At 39.2% G+C, this 25,279-nt stretch overlaps 1 protein-coding gene across 2 annotated transcripts in view; it reads right to left on the reverse strand.

The window, feature by feature from the left end:
• The window catches only part of LRRC8C (leucine rich repeat containing 8 VRAC subunit C), an 80,520-nt gene that overhangs the window by 51,924 nt on the left and 3,317 nt on the right, over positions 1–25,279 (reverse strand). Inside the window, exon 2 of one of the 2 annotated variants that reach the window (XM_047725937.1) lies at positions 13,184–13,239. The exons of the other annotated variant lie outside the window; for it this stretch is intronic. The gene's annotated coding sequence lies outside the window, so the exon portion shown is untranslated. The remainder of the gene's footprint in view (positions 1–13,183; positions 13,240–25,279) is intronic. 2 annotated transcript variants of the gene reach the window in all.

Raw genomic sequence — 25,279 nt, forward strand, 5'->3', positions numbered from 1 at the left:
TGTACATTACATCCTCAAGACTTACTTATTTTGTAACTGGAAGTTCATTTCTTTTGATCCCCTTCTCCCATTTTGCCTACTCTTGCCTCTGGTAACCACCCGTCTCTTCTCTGTATCTACAAATTTTGTTTTATTTTTAAAGATTTCTCATTTAAGTGAGATCACACAGTACTTGTCTTTCTCTGTCTTCCTAATTTCACATTACATAATGCCCTCAAGGTCCATGCATGTTCAAAAATGGCAGAATTTTCTTCTTTTTATGGCTGAATAATATTCTACTATACATAAATACACACACCACATTTGCTTTATGCACTGGCCCATCGATAGATGCTTAGGTTCTTTCCATGTTATGACTATTGTAAACAATGCTGCAATGCACACGGGGGGTACTGCTATCTTTTCGAGTTAGTTTTTTTTGTTCGTTTGTTTCTTTCAGATAAATACCCAGAAGTGGAACTGCTGGATTATACAGTAATTCTATTTTAATTTTTTCCGGAACCTCATACTGTTTTCTCATACTGTTTTCATTTGTGTCTACACCAATTTACATTTCTACCAATAGTGCACAAGGGTTCCCTTTTCTCTACATCTTCCCAACACTTATTATTTCTTGTTGTTTTGATAGTAACTATTCTAACAAGTAAGTGGTTGATAGATAACAAGAAGTGATATCTCGGTGTGGTTTTGGTTTGCATTTCCCTGATGCATTTCCCTGATGTTGAGCACTTTTCATATACTTGTTGCCCATTTGTACGTTTTCTTTGGAAAAAGAACTATTCAGATCCTCTGCCCATTTTTAATAGAACTGCTTTTTTCCCACCTATTGAATTATATGAGTTCTTCACATATTTTGGATATTAACCCCTTATTAGAAATATGATTTGCAAGTATTTTCTCCTATTCCCTAGGCTGTCTTTTCATTTCATTGACGGTTTCCTTTCCCACATAGAAGCTTTTTAGCTTGATGTAGTCTCCACTTGTTTATTTTTGCTTTTGGTGTCAAATCCAAAAAAATCATTGCCAAGACTGATGTCAAGGAGCATATCCCCTATGTTTCTTCTAGGAGTTTTATGGCCTTAGCCTTACATTCAAGTCTTTAATCCATTTTGAGTTTACTTTTTTGTGGGGTATAAGGTAGTGGTCCAGTTTCATTCTTTTGCAGGTAACTGTCCAGTTTTCCCAACACCATTTATTGAAGAGCCTGTCTTTTCCCCATTGTATACTCACCCATTATTTCTTAATCTGGCATTTATTTTTTCCTCTGCTAAGAAGGTCCATAGCCCTTTTCTAATCCTCAGTAGGATCTGTAATTCCCCCATATACTTAACTTCTATACCAACACTACCTCAGCCATTGTGGCTACAGAAAAGCAGAAAACATCTGTGTAAAGAAAGCAGCAGTGGGAATTAAACTAGAAAAGAAGTAAGAACATGAATGAGTCAGCATGAGGGTATAACAGCTTTAAAGGCATCAACTTCAAAGAGAAAATGAAATTATTTGGGTTGCCCTAGTAACACCAAGATAAAATGTGGAAGTGAAAATGCAAGATTTAACATTAAGAAAACCTCCTTTAGCACTAAGGTTTCTCACTCATGGAATGAGCTTTACCATGGCAACAGGCAAAAAACATGTAAACAGATTAAAGAAAGAGAATATCCAAGGGAGTAGAACCATAGTAATAAGGACTAAGCTAATCTAATAAACATTCTGTACCTTTCTTTTAACTCCCAGAATTAAACGGGGGGAAGGCAAAGGGTCTACAGGGATCGGATGAGACTTTCTTCGGTAATGTGTGATCTTAAATGACTTTAGAAGTGCAGCTTTATGTATTATTTCCAACCCACTCCTTTTTCCCCAAATGGCATGGCACCTCCACACATTCTAGGGTGCTGGCTTTAGGAAAAGACAAAAGAAAGAAACAAAAGTAAGGAATAGGTTACATTTTCCAAGCCCAAGCTCTGCATTTTGGGAGGTGATATGTCCCTAGTGATGAAGCCAAGAATAGACAGTCATTATTAATGTAGTACGAGGGTTTTAGCGTATTCCTCTAGAATTACAGTGATGGGGGGCACAGCACGCAAGTCAAAGCACCTGAGTGTGAATCTTGGTTCTGCCTACTTGTGAGCTGGGTGACAATGAGCAGTTTTTACTGAATCTGTTTCTTCTTTAAAATGGAGAAAGGAATAGAATCTTTCTTCACAGGACTACTGGGAGAACTGCAGCAAACACTAATTGCAATACTATAGCACTCAACATATGACAGCTACTAATACTATCGATAAAGCTAGCAATCAATTTGGTAAGTGTGATACTTACTAGCAAGAATAAGAGTTCCTTGGTGTTTGGAGCCTTCAGTTCTAACCTGGGGTATCACACTACAGAGCAATTCTTTATAAGAACAGAAGAAACAAACTTTGAATCATTTTTGTTAGATGGAAAAGGAAAAGCATAATAGTAATGACTATTTAATATTTTTGTGTCTCCTAACTGCCAGGCGTTAAACACACTTTCTGTGGGGCTTCCACATTAAACCCATGAGGTAGTATTATCTTTGCTCTACAGAAGAGGAAGTGTGCAAAGAGAGATTAAATAATTCCTCCAAAGTTTCAAAGACTGTTAATGGCATAGCAAAGCTTCCCACTTGGGTCTGTCAAATTCCAATGTCCAAGCTCATTGTAGTTCATTAGAGAAATTATTTCAGTCTCTAACAACTTCCTTTACGGGAAATTCAGCCTTGTCATCCATGGGCAACAACACCTATTTGAGGAGTTAGCTATCTGAGGACTGAATTCAGGGCAATCATATTTGCAATTTGTTCACTCTAGTCTAAATTCTGGCACTGAGAAATAAATCCAGTCTGAGGTAAGATCTTCTTAAAGGTTATAAAGGGCTCAGCTTCTCTCTGGAAAGGAGGAACTGGTATGAGACTTATTATTCTATCATAAATAGCTAGAAAAACAGAATTTTACCAGAGGCACAGAGAGTCCTTAATATTATACTTTTGGTTATACCTATTTTTCATTTGATACTAAACCCTTGGTTGGAGAAGGCCATACTCAAATTTTATACTGTTCCAATCTCTTTTTGGGGGAATCCCCATGTGATTTCCAGGAACTCAGAGTAGCAAAACAGCAAGAACCTTCTGTACTGAAAACTTGAATACTGGGAAATGTATACCAAATTAAAATAGAAGGACAGCGACTACTTACTTCCTTTTCATTGTTCTTTTTCAAATTAATTTGGCCAACACACTTAACTATTAACCATCTCTTGCCCCTAGAAGATTATCAGAATTTCCCTTCCCTGATGCCCCAGCAAAGTGTTTTGCTTTAGTACAGATATGCCCACAAAGGGGACTGGTTTTTCTACAAAATGGTTCTAATGTTCACCATCTTTTTAAAATTATGACTCTGTATTTTTGACTTCCCCATACAGGTCCACAAAGTTTCCAGAGGCAGGGAATAGAAAAATACTTCAGGTGGGGGTGACTGGGTGGTGCAGTCGGTTGAAGGTCCAACTCTTGGTTTGAGCTTGGGATCGTGATCTCAGGGTCACGAGATCGAGCCCAGTGTAGGGTACCCCGCTCAGTGTGGAGCTGGCTTAAGACTCTGTCTCTCTCACCCTCCTTCCACGTCTCCCCTCCCCGGCTCTCTCTCAAATAAATAAACTTTACAAAAATACTTCAGGTGAATTTCATGTGAATACTCTCATGGGTACCTAAAGTCTCCTTCCACTCCCTGGGGCTATAGCCTTAGTTGTGCCAGCTAATTTTTGATGTTAAGATATATCCAAATATAGTGGACCACTCCGAAGTTGTAGCTCTTTTAGGACACATCTGGCTTATGACATAGCTTCACGTCAACTGAGTTCCAGGGCGCACATTCCCTTAGCTTCAGTTTTCTTCACACCATCAAAGAGTGCCCTGCAGATCCTTCCATTACTGGTAAGCTTTCTGCTTTATCTCACTTGCTTTGTCCCAGCTCTCCAAGTTTCCACCTTTTCCAGTTTTCCCCAGTATAAGTAATCCTGATCAACCTGATGCATGAGATGTGGGGTTTCAGAGAGGGAGATGACACCAAGATTTTTGACTTGCAAAAGAGAAAGCATAGGATTGCCATCTGCTAAGAGGAGAGGGATGCCTCAGCAAGAGCAGGTTCGGGGAGTGATAAGCTTGGTTAGAGACCTGTTAAGTCTGAGCCACCTATCAGGGGCTCCACTCACCGCTGGATATAGTAGGCTGGAGCTAGGAAGATCTGGGCAGGAGATACAAATGTGGGAGTCATCACCCTACAGGAAGTAGGTAAAGCCATGGGGCAGGATGAAGTCACTTAGGAAGTGCATAGCGAGACGAAAGCTGTCAAAGCTGTCTAAGGACTTCCTGTAGCAAGGAGTATTTTCCCACCAGATGTGGGACTGAGTCACTCTCATTTCCTTAGGTTTCTGTGCAAATGTCGTATTATCAGATGCCTTCTCTGGTCACACTATTTTATTTTATTTTAAGATTTATTTGAGAGAGAGAAAGAGAGAGAGAGCACAAGTGAGCGCAAGTGGGATGGGCAGAGAGAGAATCTCAAGCAGACTCCCCACTGAACACAGAGCTGCATGTGGGGCTCGATTCCATGACCCTGAGATCATGACCTGAGCTGAAATCAAAAGATACCCGCTTAACCAACTGAGCCACCCATGTGCCTCTCTGGTCACCCTATTTAAAATATGAATACTAACTTGCTAGGGCCAGTAGCACACCAGTCCAGCATTCCCTTTTTCATTCTTTTTTTTTTTTTTTAAAGATTTTATTTATTATTTATTTGACAGAGAGTGATCACAAGTAGACAGAGAGGCAGGCAGAGAGAGAGAGGGAAGCAGGCTCCCTGTCGAGCAGAGAGCCCGATGCGGGACTCGATCCCAGGACCCCGAGATCATGACCTGAGCCGAAGGCAGTGGCCTAACCCACTGAGCCACCCAGGCGCCCTCCCTTTTTCATTCTAAGTGACTTTTCTCAACAGCATTATCTTTGACAGATGTCCTACATATGCATTCCCTTGTTTACTTGTGTTGTCTGTTTCCTGAGTTATAAGCTCAGTTCTATAAGAAACAGGAACTTTATTTTGTTCATTCCTATCTCCCAGTGTGCAAAACAGTGCCTGGCACATAGAAAGTACTCAATAAATAGTTGTGGAATGAAAGACAAACATATACTTATTTTGAAATTCTCCCAGTGGTTAAAAATGTGTAACAGATATATTTCTGTGAATACCAGGATTTAGAGTTAAGTGCACTTAGTTTTAGGGAGGAGAACCCCAGATGGCTTACAACACACTGCATTTCTCATGCAAACTGCACATAGAGGCAAAGGGGATGCAAAGAATGCATCCAAAGCCCCCCGAGAGATTTATGAAGAGGCTGAAAAGGAGACTTTTTTTTTGTCTTATTCAAGGAGTTGGGAGAAGGAAGATGGGAGTGGGAAAAGAGGTGTTCTCAGCCTGGCTTATTCTGAACCCAAGGTTCCTTTATAAAAATATTAGTAGGATTATGTTCTTTCCTCTATTCCCATTGCCTGCCTAAGCCACCTTCCAGGGACCTACCACGGAATCAGGTAAAGGCCACAAGAAAGGAAGAACAGGTATTTACTAGGCAACAGCAATGCAACAGTGATCACTGATTATTTGTGTCAATATAGTCTGCCAGCAACAGAACCAGTAATGCCCGAGAGCAGGAAAAGGTGAGAAGTTAAGGTGGATCAGAAGTAGAACAAATCAGCAATACTGCTGCTCTTTAAAAAAAAAACAACAGGATACTGAATTTGGGGTATTCAAGAGCCAGAAAGTTAATCTTTTCCTATAACTATAATGATTTGGGTCTGTTACTAGAGTTTGAGACTCTCTTAAGAGGAATGTGGAAAAACATCAGACACTTAAGAGCAACAAATTCTACAAATTCTATCCAGATCCAACTGTTTCTGACTCATCTCTGTTGCTATTACCCTGGTTCAAGCCATCATCTCTCAACTAGATTATTGCTCTTAGAACAGATCTCCCTGCTTCTACCACTGACCCATGCAGATTAAGTCTCAACAGAGCGGCCAGATGATCGTATTAAAATGTTGGGCCAGACACTCCTAGACATCTCCTCTGCTCATCTCACTTAGAGGGAAAAAAAGCCATAAGCTTTACCAAAATTCTATAAGGCCCCATGCAGTCTACACCACTCCTCCCTCCAATATCAGTTTCCTATCCCTCTCCATCACTCTCACTTTGTTCCAGGGCACTGGTCCTTCTTACAGGTTCTTAAACATTCCAGGTTCACTCCTGCCTCAGGACATTTGTAGTACCCTCTGCCTGGAATTCTGTCTGGTTCAATCCCTTGCTTTCTGAAGGCCTCGCTGAAACATACACAGATTCTAACCAGTTTTCACCATCTCTGTCACCAATGCTCTGGTCCAAGACTTCACCAGCTTTTGCTTGGAAAACACGGCAAAGCTGATTTCATTCCACAAACCACGCCGAACCCCAGCACTCTGTGCCTCCTGCCCTGCCTTATTTTTCTTTATAGCATTTAGCACCTTGAACACACCACATATTTTACCCATATATTCCTCTTCTGTTCCCTCTCACTTGAATGTAAGTCCCACAGGGGCAGGAATTTTTGCCTGCTTTGGACATTCTTTTGTCTGTAACATCTAGGAGAAGGTCTGGCTCATATTTGTCATTCAATAGATATTTGCTAAGTGAAAAGGTAGTAGAAACAGAGCCCATACAGGAATGTCACATACACTGAGATAAACAAAGGAAAATAGACGTATAGCAGGTGAGTCAAGAACCATTAAGTGCATGGACAGACTAAGGTACCAGATACAAAATGCTTCAACTTTGGGTACAAAAATGGACTTCAAACCACTAGGTGAGAAGTTTATGGTAGACAGGAAGAACCCGTTACTAAATGACTGAATAGAAGGCTCTAGAACAAAACCTGTCAGTTGGTCATGCCTTGGAAATGTGAAAAAATAGGCAAGACTCTCTCTCGAGGCAGAACGCCAGCTGAGAAAAGCCCCCTGCCACTCCAGTCAGAGCCTAAGATAAATCTTTCCCTGGGAGCCAGCGTCACTTACGAAACGGCAGAAAGTGGCATGTGTTTCCAAAGGGAAAACACGTGACCAGATAGGAAATTATGAACTGTCAATTGGAAAACCTGTTGACAGAATCTGGGCTGAGCCAGTCTTCTGAAACTTATTAGAACATCTTGGGGAAAACAAAACCCATGGTTGGTAGAGCTACCCAGGGCGGCTCTCACTGTTGGCTGCACACTGGGATGAGCTAGAAAGTGCTAAAAATACTGATGCTTGGGTCCATGAAGTCAGAAGAGCTGGGGTGGCCCCTGGGCAGGAGGTTTCTCAGGTGATTCTAACACGCAGCTGAGGTTGAGACCTATTTCCCTACAAACACCTTAATTCCTCTTCCTGTGATAAAACATTAGATGAAATCTGAAGGAAAAACCAGAGCTTCATCTGGGCCTATCATAGCAGAACTCACTTATTTAGAAGGACTTCAGCACTCTATACATGTATATTTTATAGCTATAAGGAATAGGTTAATCACATCTTCAGTTCCTGTGTACCTCCAACCCTCTCTTTCCCCAGAACAGCACTTCAAGACAGGTTCTCCCTGCGGTCCCCTTTCCATGCGAAATGCATGCCGCTGGAGGACATCTGCGAGGGTCTTTGACCATAAGGGCAGAGTCCTATTTTGGAAGCCTGTGGCTGAGTCTTTTCATATGCAGCCCAGGATCAACACTTTCCCTACCTGCTCTGTTCATCCTTCACTCCCCTCCCTGGGTTATTTACACACCATCTATTGCCCCTCCCACACGGGAACTCCAGTGTGGTTGGCTGTGTACCTAGCCAGGGTCTGGACCTTGGCATGTAACATAGGACTTCATCCCCAAACGCTCTGCAAGGGCAGAGCGTTGCTCACGTTGGCACTCTGAGCCTCTGCCCTAGTTTGAGCCGTCACGGTCGGACATAGACAAGAAGCTCCACGCGGGCAGCAATGATTTACCCTTCCAGAACATTCTCGAAATGCAGACGATGCTTGTCAATGTTAGAACTGCAATCCATTTTAATTTTACAGTCATTTTTATTTTAGAATGACAGTGAGTATTGAGCTTACTTAGCAAAGATCTCTTCACGTATAAAGGAAAACGCATTTCTAACACAACGTGACCTATGGTTGGCTGTGTACCTGGTGAGGGTCTGGACCTTGGCATGTAACATATTACTTCATCCCCAAACATCCCCAGGCTCCAGGTATCGTGAGCCCACGCTTATAGAAGAGATCACGTCTGTGGAAGGTTTAAATGTCCCGCCCAGAGGTACACAATGGTAAGCAGAGAAGCCTGACTACAGCGAGTGAATCTGTTTTTACAGCCAGCTGTTCTCAGTTACTAAACCTAACATTCCACAGATAATAGAAACAACAGAATTGAAGACTGAATTCCTTTGAGATTTAATTTAGGAAACCGTTAACAAGAAAGGGTGTTTACTTTAAACAGAATTTCTTTAAAAACGGGAGTGGTGCTACTTAAAATTTCCTATTAGCTTACATTATCATATTGGAGATGCTTTCTTTTAAATTTATATTATACTCAGGGGATAATACCTACTCTGTGTGTGTGTATTACACTAGTATGTGTTTTCTTTTAAATTTCTGTTTGCTTTTCTATTGGTAGTGGCTCCTAACGCTCTGGCATTAAATCTCTTAGCTCTTCAGTCTCTTGGTCAAACACTTAATAACTGTAGAGAACTTAAAGGGTAGAATCTACTTCATCCAATAGCTAAATGAGAGTATGAAGAGTCCATTTTCCTGTGAGAAAACTGTCCATTTTCAGCATACTGAATGTCCATATTATTAATAAACATAGTTTATCACTTGATAATGAAGAATAAGATACAGGTTCAGTTTTTATACCAATTGCTTAGTTTTAGAAAGACAATGAAGGGGCACCTGCATGGCTCAGTCGGTTAAGCATTTGACTCTTGATTTCAGCTCAGGTCATGATCTCAAAGTCCTGAGATCGAGCCCTGCCTCAGGCTCCACGCTCAGTGTGGAGTCTACTTGTGATTCTCTCTTTCCCTTTGCCTCTGCCCCTGCTCCTCACCCCACTCACGCTCTCTCTAAGTAAGTAAATAAATAAATAACATCTTAAAAAAAAAGGCAAGGAAGATTTCTTCAATCCTGTTCAGAGGTGATTCTAATATAAAAACAGCGATGGTGCTTAGGTAAAATCTTTTTTAAAGTGAGGACATAGTTGTCTATTTTTAAAATATTATGTTTCTCTACCTTCCCCACTTCCACAAAATAAATGTCTTAGTTGAAGTACAAGGCGTTGAGAGATGGGGAAGGGCTATTTTATTTTAATTTTTAAAAAGATTTTATTTATTTATTTGCAAAAGAGAGAACGAGCACAAGCAGGCAGAAGGACAGAGGAAGAGGGAGAAGCAGACTTCCCACTGAGCAGGGAACCCAATGCCGGGGCTCCATCCCAGGACCCCAGGGATCATGACCTGAGCCAACGGCAGCCGCTTAACTGACTGAGCTACCCAGCCTCCCGGGAATGACTATTTTAAAATGTTATGGAGGTTACAAACTTTCTAACTCTTTTTCAGATTATATTCTAAAAACAAATATATTTTTACAACAGGCTTTGCTCCAGGTTTCCAAGCAAACACACCCAAATAGATTAATTAATCTATCAAAGCCTTAGGCTGTTTTCAGATGCTATACTTACACTACTTATGATGTCATGCAAATAATTTTGATTCAGTTTGTATATATCAACAGGAAGAGGTCTGGCAGAAACATAAAAATTCTAAGCAAACTAATTTTGAGACTCAAGCAATTCCATTACCAGAAATGTTAGTTAAGCCAAACAGTAGTGTGGCCAAAGCACATCAAGGAACACCACTGTTTTCAAGATTTGTGGTTTCTTCATATAAGAGACCTATTCTGCTCGTATTTGGATGTGGCACAGGGGGGCTTTTGAAAAGCACAGTGGTGTATTTCGATTACAAAAAAATCTCAATACAGCTGAGTGAGTGTAAAGATGCTCGAAGTCACACACTCACATTCCCGGGGTTCTCTATAAATATGTTTGCTGCTTGACATTGAGAACACACCTCGCCTCCCTTACACCATTTTTGGGTATGTATATAAAATATTCTAACGTGACATGCTCCTTTGTGTGTGGCTCCAGTTTGGGTCTAATGTTTTTTTTCTCTTCTATGGCAGAACAAATCCCCTGAAAATTTCTGCAGAGGCATGCTCTCCTCAAATTCAGCATCCTTCTTCTAACCCCAGGGGCCACTGCTTACTGAGCACACGACCATCCTTAGGTGAACCTACAAAGAAAGGATGTGCTCCTACTTAGGACACTGGCATGAATTTCAGAGCATCTTAATATAAAATGTAAAGGTAGTTTGTGCAAATTTCCTTCTCTGTGAAGTGATTACAGCTGTTGTGTGTATCTAGGGTGATCTAAAGTCCTTAGTCCCAAACAACTATATGCCCACAATAAAACTAATAAATAACACTCTTGTTATTAACCTTGCATGTATATATTACATCACTGAACATCAACATTCCCAGAACACGAAGTTTAGTCATGAACAGCCACATTCATCTACAAAAATAAAAAGTCATCCCCACTCACCATTTTGTTCAACCTAATGTAGTGGTTACAATGCAAATTTTACAGCCAGAAGACCTGGGTTTAAAATTTAGCCCTGTGTCAACATCTTTAAATTATGCACAGTTTGAAAAGTGCCTGGCAATAAATATGACAATTATCAACCTCATTATTTAATTAAGAAAATATGAGCTAGGCTTCTCTCTTTGGAAGATTTTGGGTCCTCAACAACCCTACTTACTGTATGTTTCTCTATATTTACTGCTTATGGAGAGGGTCCAAAAAGTACCCCAAAATTGTGGTGTCCTTCTTAAAATGTTTATGAATTTTTTTCAAGATGGGCCAGTTTCCTCCAATCAACCATCCCAATTCCAAGTGTTACCTGTCCTTGTTGCATGGGTATATTGAAACAAACCCCATGAAAATGCCACCCTGCCTCAATTCTTGAACCAGGTGTCTGCAAACCCAGAGGTCTCAGATGTGCAAATCTGCCAGGTCCCCCACAGCTTATTGGCTCCTGGAGCTTACTCACTCAGCATCAAGCATGTCCAGAGTATGACCTGGAGTTTTAGGAAACTCTTGAGTAGCAGGAAATCTTAAAGATAATGATAAAGTGATGATAAGGTTAACCGAGCAGTTGACCTAAGGACAAATCCTTTCCTACTGCACACCGTCAGGTGGGTAGACCTGCTTCTGTGAAGAACACACAACTTCAGAAAGGCTGTTCCTCTGACTACTGCCATCTACCAACATAGCTGCCTTTCTGGGGCCTATGGGATGGTCAACAATGTGTGCGCCTATGCTTTTTGTGCCTTCAGCTACAAGACAGCAATATCATGGTGGGAGAGAAGATCACTTATTGTCTCCCAACATCCAGTCTCTCCTTTTTACATGATAATAGGTAAGTACATGTGCCAGTCCTCCAGGGGTGACCATGTGACTTAGTCCTGGCCAGCGAAATAGAAAGAGGAAAAAAATATAATCAACTCTGAGTTGTGCCCCTCAAGGCAAGGAGTATACCCTCTAAGTAACCTCCTCCCCAATTGCGAGTTGGGAAGAAGACTTCGTATTCATCATCTTCAATCAGACCAGTGAGGGATACATGATACCAAAGCTAGAATGTCAAGACAAGGAGGCTGAACCTTGACATCATATACCCAGAGGATTATGTTCCCACTGGTGTGAGAGAGAAAGAAAGAATGTCCTTTCTTATTTCAGTCACTGTTAGGGATGGAGAAAGACTCTAAGAGTATTTGCAATAATATCCTAACTCTCTAGTCGCTGGGCCAGTGCTCACGGTGGAGGAGGTGAATGCATGCCAGATGGGGAGGATGAGAAGCCATGGGATACACATGGCAGATTTTATAGGCACACTGAGGTTACTCAAAGATTTTGGATTAAAAGAAAGTATTATATTGAAACCAACAAGGGTGTAGTTAAATGTACTTTTTAAAATTAAAATACAAGATAGTAAATGAAAATTGGTCCTTCAACAGAATGCTTCTAGCTCTACTCTAGATTTCTGAAATAAGCTGAAATTCTGAAAGCCTGATTTCTGAAAATCTCTTCTATCCTGTGGGAGGCTCTGATGGAAAGTATGAAGAGTGTTAGTTGTAGAAAGAACAGTAGGCTGGAAGTTCAAGTTTTGAGACCAAACTCCACCTCTGACCACACTATATTAGACAAGTCCTACAGGCCTGGTATTTTCTCATCAATAAAAAGAGTCTCACCCCTATGTGTCCAGTCAATATACACTATTATACACACACACACACACACACACACAAACACACACACTACTGGGTTTTGTGTGGGATAAAGATGATGTAGACATGACCTTGAAAGGCAATGAGATGCTAGGTTGTAATCCCGGAACAATGTTGTCTAAGGTGAAGCTTTCCTCAAAAGGCTGCTTACCATCTCAACAACCACTGGGAAGCTCTTCGGTGGATAAATTCTACAATTCACACAATACTCCTAAACAGCTTTCTATACTTCATTATTAAATGTGAAAACACTATTATAGATTACCAGCCATTTGGGGAATGCTTCCAACCTGAAATTCAGATATAAACACATAATCAAGAGTGAATGAATGCACAGAAAAACCAAAAGCAGGAGAAACACACAAACAGACCCCATTTAAATTAATAACTAATATTCTCAGGGTACTAGTAGAAGATATTGTGTCCATAAAACAAACATATCAGAAAAAACTTGGAAATTAAAAATAAGATAATAAAAAAGTCAATATATGGGTTAGATTATAATGCTGAGGAAATTCATCTTAAAGTCAAATAAAAAGGCAAAGGGGAAGAACAAATAGATATATAGATTCCAGATCTGACAGCTAAAAGACAGAAAGTTCATAGAGTAAAAAGATAAAATGAATGCAGAACCTACCAGGGAAACATTGCAAAATTTTCCCAAACTGCAGGATATGAGACTCAATATTAAAAAAGGCTGACCAAAGTGTCCAGCAATGAATGGATATAAATACCTGTGCTATCATGAGGTTTCAGAACTCAGGGATAAAGAGGTGAATCCTAAAAGCCTCTGTGGGAGAGAAGTTAGAAGATACACACAAAGAAACAAAACCCATACCAGCATGAGACTTTTCAGTGACAATACTACATACCAAAAGATAATGGTAAAAAAGAAAACCTTTAGAATTCTTAGTGAAAGTAATTGTTAATTTAGAGTTCAGTATCCAGCCAAACTAACTTTCAAGTCTGAGAGTAGAATAAATAATAGATTTTTAACACTGAAAGGCTCAGAAAACTTACTTTTATGCATTCTTTCTTTAAAAGATACTGAGGACAAAAACATACACATAGATCAATGGAATGGAATAGAGAACCCAGAAATGGACCCTCACTGCTACGGTCAACTAATCTTTGACAAAGCAGGAAAGAATGTCCAATGGAAAAAAGACAGACTTCAACAAATGATGTTGGGAAAACTGGACAGCCACATGCAGAAAAATGAAACTGGACCATATCCTTACACCACATACAAAAATAGACTCAAAATGGATGAAGGACCTCAATGTGAGAAAGGAACCCATCATAATCCTTGAGGAGAACACAGCCAGCAACCTCTTTGACCTCATCCACAGCAACTTCTTCCTAGAAACATCACCAAAGGCAAGGGAAGCAAGGGCAAAAATGAACTATTGGGACTTCATCAAGATCAAAAGCTTTTGCACAGCAAAGGGAACAGTCAACAAAACCAAAATACAACTGACAGAATGGGAGAAGATATTTGCAAATGACATATCAGATAAAGTGCTAGTATCCAAAATCTATAAAGACCTTATCAAACTCAACACCCAAAGAACAAATAATCCAATCAAGAAATGGGCAGAGGACACGATCAGGCATTTCTGCAAAGAAGACATCCAGATGGCCAACAGACACATGAAAAAGTGCTCCACAACACTCGGCATCAAGGAAATACAAATCAAAACCACAATGAGATACCACCTTACACCAGTCAGAATGGTAGTTAGGAAATGACAGATGCTGGCAAGGATGCAGAGAAAGGGAAACCCACTGTTGGTGGGAATGCAAGCTGGTGCAGCCAATCTGAAAAACAGCATGGAGGTTTCTCAAAACGTTGAAAAGTGAGCTACCCTATGACCCAGCAATTGCACTACTGGGTATTTACCCTAAAGATACAAATGTAGGGATTCAAAGGGGCATGTGCACCTGAATGGTTATAGCAGCAATGTCCACAATAGCCAAACTATGGGAAGAACCTAGATGTCCATCAACAGATGAATGGATAACGAAGAGATGGTGTATATATACAATGGAATACTATGCAGCCATCAAAAGAAATGAAATCTTGCCTTTTGCAATGACATGGATGGAACTAGAGGGTATTATGCTTAGCAAAATAAGTCAATCAGAGAAAGACAATTATCATAAGATTTCCCTGATATGAGGAATTTGAGAGGCAACATGGGGAGTTTGGCGGGTAGGGAAATGAAACAAGATGGGATCAGGAGGGAGACAAACCAGAAGAGACTCTTAATCTCACAAAACAAACTGAGGGTTGCCGTGGGAGTGGGGTATGGAGAGGGTGGTTGTGTTATAGACATTGTGAAGGGTATGTGCTGTGGTGAGTGCTGTGAAGTGTGTAAGCCTGATGATTCACAGGCCTGTACCCCTGGGGCAAATAATAAATTATATGTTAATAAAAATAAATAAATAAATAAATAAATAAAAATAACTGAAGGATCTAAAGGCAATTTTTAAAAATCCTTCTAAATCCCAGCTTTAAATATCCAGCTGCAGACTTGATATTTATAATTGGATGTTTAATAGATACTTCAAAATTATTAAGTCCAAATCAGAACTCTTCCTTTAACCCCCAAATCTGCTCTTCCCACAATCTTCCACATTTCAGTTCTTCTGGTTCAAAACCTGGAATTTTGACTTTATTCTCTCACAACCAGGTCCATTCTGTCCACAAAGCCTACTGGGGTCAACCTTTACATTATCTCCAGAATAGGACTATTTCTTACCACATTGACTGCTACAACCCAAGCCACCAGTGGATATCTCATGGTTTATTGCAACAGCTTCCTAACTAGTCCCTGCTTCCACTTGCCTCTTATAGTCTGGTCCATTCTCTGCCTCTTTTTCTCAAAGGGTGCCTTCTCAGGGACCAGTAAGGTGAATACTACACATTATTTGCCTTTTAATTCTCATTTTCTCCTGAGTATACAGTGGAGTTTTCTAGAAGCTACATGACATCTGAAAGTGAAGAGGCTGAACAGACCCTGATGAAACTATAAAAATGTAAACAATGTTATTATCTCTTTTTTGGAAGAAAATACAGTTATTTTCATTAAAATACATTATCTGTGTTAACTTTTGGTGGCTTCATTATTGTCATTTTAAAATAAATACTTAGTTTTAAATTCCTAATATAGTAAAATATCTACAGATATAAAACACACAAAGCTCTTTTGGGGTCTTCAATAATTTTGTAAGAGTGAAGGGCCCCAAGGCCAAAAAAAAATTGGCTAAGGGCTTCTCTACACTGCAGCCAGAATAATCTTTTGAAAAGTTAAGTTAGATGTTCCCCCTCATTGTTCGCAATCCTCTAACAGCTCCTCAGTTCACTCAGACTGGAAGTGGACAAAAATAAAATCTTTTAAAAAGGGTAGAGGGGCACCTGGCTGCCTCAATCAGTAGAGCATTTGACTTTTGATCTCTGGGTTGTGAGTTTGAGCCTCACATTGAGTGTTGAGATTACCTAAAAATAAACTCTTATTTAAAAAAAAAAAAAGAAGAAGAAGTGGGCAAGACACTCCCTGAGCCTACAATATCCTCTCTCTCTCTCTTTTTTTTTCTTTTTACAATATCCTCTCTTAATTACTGCTATTCTCCCCTCTCAGTGCCTTCCCTCACCCTGACCCTCTTACTGTTCTTCATCATGCCAAGGATACACCTTTAGATTCACTATTCCCTCTGCCTGGATTGCTCTTTCTTCTGATAGGGATGGCTCTCTCCCTGAGTTCAGGTCTTTGCCTTCTAAGCCATATTTTTCATTGGTTCTCTTTCCAGATATTTAAAATACTTGCAAATATTTCCTTGTCCCCTGTGGTAGTGCTACCCCTTACCTTTGCTACTCATATATTTGTTTACCTTACCCTCTCCAGCACAGAGTAAGTCCTCAGGGACAATGCTGGTTTTAATCTCCTCAAAGGATAGCAGACCTGATGACTTGTATCCAGTATGGTCTTAAATGAAAAATACATGAACTCAAGTGGCTATCTGACTAAGCCTTCAGGCAAGACCATATTCGACCCATGGCAGAGAGCCCCAACTCTACTCTATTTTTAAAGTGTCTTAAAGACCCAGGCTCTATGAAAATTTGTGTAAAGGATGATGTCTTGATGTCATTTTCATGCTGCAAGTTAATTTTTTTTTACCTCTTTTCTTTTTTTATTTTAAGATTTATTTGTCTTAGAAAGAGAGAGCATGAGTGGGATGTGCAGAGGGAATGGGAGAGAGAATCTCCAGTAGACTCCATGCTCATCACGGAGCTCAATGTAGGGCTCAATCTTACAACCCTGAGATCATAACTCAAGCTGAAACTAAGAGTCAGATGCTTAACTGACTGTGCCACCCATGTGCCCTAAATTTTTACCTCTTTTGAGAAGAGATGTATAATTGCTCTTCATGTTCAGTTGGAATCCCCTTTATACCCGTGGAAGTAATTGTTAGATTTCTACTTGTCATCCTCATCTTAGCTGGAACATCCAATTCCTTTCATTTTTTCCACATAGATTCAGTTTTTCAATGCTTTAATCCTCTTTGTGATGGTCTTCTGACTCCCTTCCAAATTTTTCATCTTCCTATTTATTTATGTAGTCCTAAATTAAACTGTAAGAGTTAGTGTGGCGTCAAAGGTTCCTAGAGCCTACTTTTCTTTTACTGCATCCCAGTGTATGCTTTTAAAATACACAATACGTTGCCTTGTAAAGAAAAACTGTTCCTAATCTGTTTCTATGATATAAGTTGCAACCTCTTTCCAGAAAGAAATGTGCTCTCAATACAACCTCAAGTAACTGATTCTCATGAACTTCAATGACATTGAGACTTGTTCTGGGAAGTTAACACCCACACAGTTGACCAACTGTCAACCAAGTTTAGTGCCCTTTAACAAATATTATTTTCTTTTGATGTCAAATCTAATGCTTTTCTAACCATTCTGTTTTCCCAAAAAATGTCCCTATCAAGAGCAAATCTTTAAATTAGCCAACGAGAAAGCTTTTCTTTTATAGGAAGTTGGTTATAGAACTTTGATACATACTAACAACAAAGTTGTATTTTTTTTTTTTTAAAGTGCAGGGATAAGTATCTTGTTCTAAAAAGGGAGAGATAGTAAATATTTAGGATTTACAGGTCACATATAGTCTATGTTGCATATTCCTTTAAAAAAAATTTAAACAACCCTTCACAAATTTCACCAAGTGGGCCAAATAAAAAACAGGTTGCAGACCCAAACTACGTGGGTCACAGTTTGCCAATGCCTAGTGTAATGATTCTTGAAGGTTCAATGGAGACTCACTCAGCTCAGAAGAGGCAGAGCTGCAAGTAGCCTCTGGATTAAAAGACTTCATGACATGCATGCTATTGACATGCTTTGTGTTTCTCTTCCTGAGCCTTGAAGTTTTTGCTGGTTTATGGCAATTTGAGCACTTGAATGCCCAAGTCTACTGGCCATCTGAATGGATTCTCATTCTACTGGGCTTAGATGACTTGCCATCCAAGTTGAGAGCTTGGAGAGCTTGGAGAGCAGTCTAGGCCCTACGAAGTGGTTGAACATGGGGTTGAAGTTCAAATAGAACTCCTTCCCAGAATGAGGTTAAAGAGGTACACTGACATCTGAGAGACATAAAGGACTCCCAAGGAGTCAAGTGTAGAACCCAAAGTTTCTGTCCCGTGTTTTAAGGATTTCCATGGCCAGTGTTTTGTATTTGACACATTCCATGGCTAAATGTCTGTTACTTTACTAAGAAACAGTCAAAGCCCTTAAAAAGAAAATTTAGGGTGAGCAAAAGTATGCATTATTAAGAAAAAAGTACCCAAAACTTGGAAACGAGACAAAGGGAAGGCAGTATGCCATTTTGATGTAATACTAAAGACCTGTTTGACAGGCTCACACAAAGATTTAGAGAAATATAACTTTATTGGACTTGCTAAATATTGCTGATTAAATTCCAGACTTGTAGATTTTTTTCCCAGTATAAAAGAAAATCCCAAATATTGTTTATTTTTCATGGCCCTGAAGGACATTACCTAGTTTTTCTATCTCACCTAGCAATGTTATTCTAAGATTCTTTTTTCAGATAGTTTCTTGAATGCTCTTTGAACCAGATGGACTCTTTATTAAGAGCTTGAATAAATCCTTAACATGTTCATTCTATATTAAGAGTCACATTCAACTTTTTGAAAATTATCCTTTGACAACATTCATAGAAGTCTTAAGTTTTCTGTGTCTTGCTTGTGGTCGGAATGTGTAGATATTTGCATCTGTCTAACCGTAAAAATTGTACATAGGAATTTTTTTCAGAGGTTTTCTGTTCATTCGCCTGTGTTTGGAAGCGGTTATTTATAGTATTCTGTTTTTATGGTGAGTGAGTCCCTTGAGCCCCTACTAGACCTTTAGCTTCCTTCCCACTTGCTTAGGACACCTCTAAGAATGAAGGTTGTGGTTGCAGGAGTTTGTCTCTTGTGTGTTAGGAGAATACTTCCTTAAACAAACAGATTCACTTTGAAAAGAAGGGAAAAGGGAAATCTGTCTAGGTGATTTTACAAGGGTGTGGGGAGAAAGGGTTAAGGTAAATTTCTGCCAGCTCTTGGTCTGACAGTGAATTAGAAGAATAGTGTGAAATAGACTGAAACAGATCCAATTTATCAAGACAGCCTCTCTATCACCATCCCAGGCAAAAGAGCAGTACCTGAAAGAAATTTTAACCAATAAGAAAAAATTTAATTTTATAGGTGACTTTACCCCTTTCCAGAGGGAAACTAACAAGACAGTAGACTTTCAAATGAATGGAGTTCACATTTTCTAGGCAGAAGATAATACACACTTATTTCTAGAGTAAGGGGTATGAAAAATATCCCTCCTCCACCATACAACAAAAAGGGGGAAAATGCACAGAAGTTTGGCATTAACCGGTAGTGTTCAGTTACTAAGGATCAGGGATCCAAAAATATAAAAATAGCTATAGAGTTAGCCCTCAGTCATGCTTTCTATATTTCTTTTTTCTTTCCTAAGATTTTACTTATTTTTGAGAAAGATGGAGAACATGAGCAGGGGGAGGGGTAGAGAGAATCCCAAGCAGACTCTCTTCTGAGCACAGAGCCCAATGTGGGGCTTGATCCCAGGACCACGAGATTGTGATCTGAGGCGGAATCAAGAGTTGGATGCTCAACCAGCTGAGCCACATAGGTGCCTCCTTTTCTATATTTCTTAACCAGAATTTTTAATCCAAAATTTAAAGAGATCTAACGGTGCTTTAATAGTACTTTGCAAACTGTGGTTGAAGTATACTAAAATTCAAAGTTCAATGGATATTCCTAAAGATGAATACTTGGACAAGTTAAACTATTTTTTTTAATGAAAATTAGTGAATTTAATATCTCAGCCCTGATTTTATTCTAGTTTGGGACATGATGCAAAAATTATACCTCATTTACATCAAACTCACCTCAAAATTTGAAACACAAAGTTATACATGACCCAGCAATTCCATTTCTACATAAATCTATCCAACAGAGAAATGAAAACATATGTCCACCCAAAAACTTGTATTCAAACATTCATGAGACCATTACCTAAACATTCATCAACTGATAAATGGATAAAGAAAATATGGTATATCCATACAATAAAATATTATTTGGCAATAAAAAGGCATGGAGTACTGATACATACCACAACATGGATAAACCTCAAATGGATGCCAAATGAAGAAGCCAGTCACAAAAGACCATGTACTATAGGATACCATTCACATGAAATGTCTGGAATAGGCAGATCTATAGATACAGAAAACAGATTGGTGGCTGCCTAGAGCTTGGGAGGAGGGAGAGTGGGGGGGCATGGTGGGGAGGGACAGCTAATGGGTACAGGTTTCTTTTTGGGGTGACAAAAATGTAAATTAGATTATGGTGAGGAATTCTGTAATTATACTAACAGACACTGAATTGTATCCTTTAAACTAAGTGTTATAGTATGGAAATTATATCTCAGTAAAGCAGTTAAAATGCATTTTAGCTTATGCATGACTGATCTGTTCTCTGATAAGATGCATATTTAATTGGAAGTTACTAAATTCCTTGTATTTATATCATAGGTCAGATCATTATTTACACTAAAAATTTAAGTGTTTGTAGATATGTTCAACAAAATTGAATTACAGCTAGTATGTTTTTTTAATGGTGGTTATAAATTTTAGGCAATGCTGCAGTAAAGTGAAACTGTGGAATGTCATATTTATTTGACAGATTTTTAATATGAATAGGAATCATACTATTCTTAAAGATTTTATCTCTTTATTTATTTATTTATTTTTAAAGATTTTATCTATTCATTTGACAGACAAAGATCACAAGTAGGCAGAGAGGCAGGCAAAGAGAGAGGAAGGGAAGCAGGCTCCCTGCTGAGCTGAGAGCCCGATGTGGGGCTTGATGCCAGGACCCTGGGATCATGACCTGAGCCGAAGGCAGAGGCTTTAACTCACTGAGCCACCCAGGCACTCCTATCTCTTTATTTAAAGAGAGAGAGCCTGTACATACATGGTGGGATGGGCAAAGGGGGAGAGAGAGAGAGAGAATCTCATGCAGACTCTGGGCTGAGAATGGAGCCCCACTTGGGGCTCGATCTCACAACCCCAAGATCATGACCTGAGCTGAAATCAAGAGTTGGATGCTTAACTGACTGAGCCACCCAGACACCCTTATATTATTTTTAAATGGCAGTGTAAATTGTAATTCAAGATAATTAATTTTAAAGCTTGGGACTAATATTAAAATTAGATAATGAATGAATAATCTTTGACAAAATACTATCAAGGGATAGTTTAAATTTACATATCATAAATACAAACATTATCTGTTCTTCATAACACTCAAAGAAGGTCATAATCATTTTATAACATGCTCTATAAAATTAATTTTATCTTAAAAAGTAAAGTCTAACATTTTAAATACATCATCCACTATGGCTTAGCTTAGCTTATGTGATTTATCTGAAAAATAACACAAACTGAGATAAAATTACTTTTTAAAGTATCTTAATAGAATAACTAATAAAATAAATAACTTAATAGAATAAATAACTCAAAATAACTTTTGAGATGGACTTTTATCAATATGAGGCTGTAAAATTATTTACTTATATATCCTACCCAGGTAGCAAAAGTTATTTTTGTCTTTACCCAACCCAATGTGTTCTTTCAAAAGAAGCAATTAGGTTTTGTGCTTTTTTAAATAAATTTTATTTATTTGAGAGAGAGAGAAAAAACAAGAGAGCACAAGCAGGGGGAACGACAGAAGGAGAGGGAGAAGCAGGCTCCCCGCTGAGCAGGGAGCCCCATGTGGGGCTCCATCCCAGGATGACCTGAGCCAAAGGCAGATGCTTAACTGACTGAGCCAACCAGGTGCCCCAGCTTTTTTGCTTTTATACTGTTTTTTAGAATTGAAATTGTAAATATATGAAAGTCAACAAGCAGAATAATTAGAGATTCCTGACCTCTAGAGAAATTAGAATTCTGACTTTTTAAAATAGACTTATTTAAGTGGTTAGTAGTTTAAGTGGTTTATTTAAGTGGTTAGTATTTAAGTGGTTAGTAGTTAATGCAACAACCAACAACATGGCCTTATCTTATCATTGGACATCTATATTTTTCTCTGACAACATTTTACAATGTTGTCTTAAGATTATGTTAGATTACTGGAGGTTTGACAGTGAAGGAAAGGAAAAAGAACAATATAGTTAAAACAAAAGCTGGAGGAGACGAGGATGAGCTCTTTGCAGGGAAGGGACCGTGCCAGGGCTGATGGGCTCCAAATGCTGAAAGAAGTCAATATACAAAAAAGCCAAGCTCTTCTATTGCTTGCAGCTCCTGAGACTGGACACCAGAAGCCCAGCCTTATGCTCCCTAGGGAACTGGAGTAAGGAACAGAACATGAAAAAGCAAAGAATGACATCACAGCCCCACTTCCCTGCAAATATCTACTTGTTACGAACTGAAATCTCTTTGGAAGGGAACGTAGTATTTCATAAGTATAAATAAATGGCTTAAAATACAAATGCTCTATTAAAGACAAACTAATTTGTGCTCATGTATAAACGACCAGTTACAAGAATGAATAATTAATAGCAGAGCCTTCCCAGCATAACATAAGTAAATAAAGGGTATTGAGCATTTAAAGTCTGGGGAGGGATTCCTATCCAGGAAAGAAAAGACTGCAGGTAGAGGGGGCTTTGGAAGATAACTTTATAAATTTAATAATTTTGCCAAGGGAGAACTGGGACAAGAAGCCTTATTTTTTTTAACAAGTATATTTCAGCTTAAGAGCCGACAGAGTATGCTTCTCTTTATAAAGGCAAAAAAAGAAAAGAACGATCTAATTCCAGAGAATGTGTGAATTAAGTTACCATACACACTCATACAAATACATATATTGACTTTTCTTTATGTCTATAGTTCTGGCCCTTTTGTGATTTTCGGGCATAATATAGAACCATGCCACAGCATGTGTTCTCAACTGGGGGGCAATCTAGTCGCTGTCAAAAATCAGTTTTGAAAGGCAGGGTAAAAAAAAAAATCTTAAATAATTATTTGTAGCCTGCCAAAAGGCCACAGTTCATGAACAGACAGACAGCATATCTGCAATATTACAATTTATCTAAAAAAAAAAAAAAAAACAACTCATGGAGGGAGAGTAATAATGAAAAAAAAAATAAAGGTTGGAAACACTTTTCTATGAGCTCCATTATGTTCTCCCTAGTGTTTCAAGCATTCAGGCAGTTTTATGGCTTAGCCAAAATAGCTCCTCTTTGCTCTACCTTCCAGCCCTTCTCCAACAGAATAGCTCTGGTTCTTCCCAGTTCTTAGAAGAGTTCTTCAAACAACATATATTTCTGGATTCCTTTGACTCAAAATACTTCAGTCATCTGAAACATCTTCAGATACTTCCCTAAGCTTTAAGGCATCTTTCTTAAAAATGATTTCTGGGGCGCCTGGGTGGCTCAGTGGGTTAAAGCCTCTGCCTTCGGCTCAGGTCATGATCCCAGGGTCCTGGGATTGAGCCCCACATCGGGCTCTCTGCTCAGCAGGGAGCCTGCTTCCTCCTCTCTCTCTGCCTGCTTCTCTGCCTACTTGTGATCTCTGTCAAATAAATACATAAAATCTTTAAAAAAAAAATGATTTCTGAATTTTGCCAGTTGCCCCTTTTCGAAATCCTATTGATTTTCTGAATCCACATTACCATTTCTCTACCAGCTGCCATTCACAATTTGATACACCACAGACTACAGAACCATATTTTATTTTATTCTATTTATTTGATTTTTTAAAAGATTTTTTATTTTTATTCATTTGAGAGAGAAAGAGAGAGAAAGCGCACAAGTAGGAGCACGAGAGCAGAGGGAGAGGGAGAAGCAGACTCCCCATTGAGCAGAGAACCTGATGCAGGACCCTTGGATCATGATCTGAGCCGAAGGCAGATGCCTAATCAACTGAGCCACCCAGGAGCCCCTACAGAACCATATTTTAGAGGAATACCCATCCAACACCATAAAGTGATCCTAAATTCACTCCCAGAACTTGTGAGTGTGTTATACTTCTAAGCAGATAGCCCAGATTCTCTATTGAAGAGTTCAGTCATTCTCTATTCCTGATAATTAGGAAACTTTCAATATGTTCCTGCCAAACTATCTACTGTAAGCAAACCTCTGAGATTATCCTCTTGTCTTTCTGGGCCAGCCCAGGCAGCAAATGAGAATATATTAAGGTACTGGGCATTTGAGGCCACCCTAGTTCCTCTCCTCTCCTGCCTATCTTGCCTCACAGTGTCTTTCCTATTTCTACACTCCAGGAATACCATCTATCTAGCAGGCCTCAGTCATATACTACTGTAGTTGTGCTTCATTTCTGTTACCACTTCCATTTTTCCCACCTCTCATATTTGTGGGAAATGGTCTGCATCTTCTCCCTGTGCTGATTCTCTCATGAAGGTCACTTCTGGTTGCAGTCTCTGCACTGTGCCATGGTTAGTCCTATTACCAACCAAAGGGGTTTGAAATCCTCCTTGCTCATTATCTCAACCTTCTCTCAAGGCAGGTATTCCTTTCCCTCGGGTAAATCCTACTCCTAATTAAAGAAATCCATCTGGACCACAGGAAATACCAAACTACTCAAATACTGTTGATGGGCTCAGTACTTGCAAAGTTAATGAGTTTTCTATACCACCACAGGAGCCATTTATTAATGAAACATAGCTATCTTATCTGGTTCCAAATGGCCAAGCCTTTAAGAAGTATGGTCTTCCAGGGATGTCTGAGTTGCTCAGTCAGTTAAGCAACAGACTCTTGATTTCAGATCAGAAAAATTCCCTTGCCCTCAAAGAGTCCGTACACTCTTTGAGGGCAAGGGAATTTTTCTGCTAGTGGTGATCTGGTCAGGGGTGAGGTATGTGGTGGGAAGATATGGGATTGTCATGGTGCCTTGGGTGATAAGCAAGGCTGAGAAATCAGAAGACACAGAAAACAGGAAAGTGTGTTTGCCAAAAATTACAAATTCCAACTCACTGAAGTATGGCTAATAAAGTTCTAAAAAAAAAAATGCAGAGTGGAGCAAATGAAAAACTATGTAAGGTGAGTAAATGTTTGTAAGTCGGACTACAAAAAAAGGATGTGATTCAAAAGTTAAAGATGCTAGAGACCAGATTAGACCTTTGTCTAGCCATATGAAGAATGAATCACTGATAGCAATGACTAATCACTATATGCATGTAAAATATAGATGGAACAAAATCCAGCAGCAATTTTCTTCAGTACT

Source organism: Lutra lutra, chromosome 4 (assembly GCF_902655055.1).
Source record: "Lutra lutra chromosome 4, mLutLut1.2, whole genome shotgun sequence".
Lineage (NCBI taxonomy): Eukaryota > Metazoa > Chordata > Mammalia > Carnivora > Mustelidae > Lutra > Lutra lutra.